The sequence below is a fragment of the Barbatula barbatula genome (assembly GCF_947034865.1).
Source record: "Barbatula barbatula genome assembly, chromosome: 22".
Lineage (NCBI taxonomy): Eukaryota > Metazoa > Chordata > Actinopteri > Cypriniformes > Nemacheilidae > Barbatula > Barbatula barbatula.
This window is the reverse complement of record NC_136785.1, coordinates 2,691,837-2,692,931: the sequence shown is the minus strand read 5'-3', so window position 1 is coordinate 2,692,931 and position 1,095 is coordinate 2,691,837. Positions and strand designations below refer to the sequence as shown.

Here is a 1,095-nt window from a genome sequence, read left to right as displayed (position 1 = left end):
AAAGACTTGGAGTAACACACGCATGTGGAAAATATAGCCACATGCTAAAAACTGCTAACCGAATCATCCAGGCTGAGCAGACATGCAACAACCAGACCTAAAATTAGATTTGCATTAACAATAAATAAGGCAGTACAACAGAGACTATCTAATGTATAAATTCTTTAAAAAATACATTTTCAGATAATTTTATGATACATGGTATGTTATTATATATGTGTTAGCTCTTTTACACAGAGAATAGGCTACTACAGAATGCTGTTGACCGAACAGATGGCAGCCATTATCTTGCATTGGTTTTGTGTCCATACAATAAAGGTCACTGTTCGGTAATCAACATTCTTCAACATATCTTCTCTTGTGTTCTGCGAAAGGAAGTTCGTCATACAGATTCGAAATGAAACGAGGGTAAATGACATCATTTTCATTTTTGGGTGAACGATCCCTTTAAGTGGACATGTGAAAACTTCATTGAAAAAATTTGTTAAGAAATCAGATTTGGTTTTACATTCCGTAAAAACAATCAAACAGACATAAATATGATATGTTTACTTAATGTATAAACAAATAATTAACGTATAAACAAATACAAAAGATGCATTGTACTTTTAATTAGGAATTGCCATTGGCGTAACTGCTTGTGAGCTCTAGGGGGCGCTACGGACTTATCAAAATGCTTCACAACCCGCAAACCATACCATAAATACTCAACACATTCATATAAAACACACACACACACACACATACACAACGAGTCTAATCATAGATACACAAACCCCATTAAATACAGAAGTTCCCCACCACAGGCCCGTGACAGTTTTATGTCATTGTTTTATTGAAGCGAAAATGGATTCTTGCCACTTCCTGTCACAACGGAAGAGTTAAAAATAGACGAGCACGGAATTCTGGTGAAGTGTATATTGAGGTGCCATTCAAGTAAAAGCTTTTGGAGAAATCAAGCAAGTCAAACAGGCCTCAAAAACAGGTAATGCCAAAAAAACAGGTATTACTCCTCAATCGATGCTCAAAAACAAACTTAATTCCACAGATCATCCAATCGTGTCTCAAAAAATGTCAATAATCCTCAGATGGCTT

General features: G+C 35.6%; 1 protein-coding gene across 1 annotated transcript in view; it reads left to right on the top strand.

Annotated features, from left to right (window-relative positions):
* Positions 1-810: 810 nt before the first annotated feature.
* The window catches only part of nek6 (NIMA-related kinase 6), an 8,984-nt gene continuing 8,699 nt past the window's right edge, over positions 811-1,095 (top strand). Inside the window, exon 1 of the mRNA XM_079486735.1 lies at positions 811-985. The gene's annotated coding sequence lies outside the window, so the exon portion shown is untranslated. The remainder of the gene's footprint in view (positions 986-1,095) is intronic.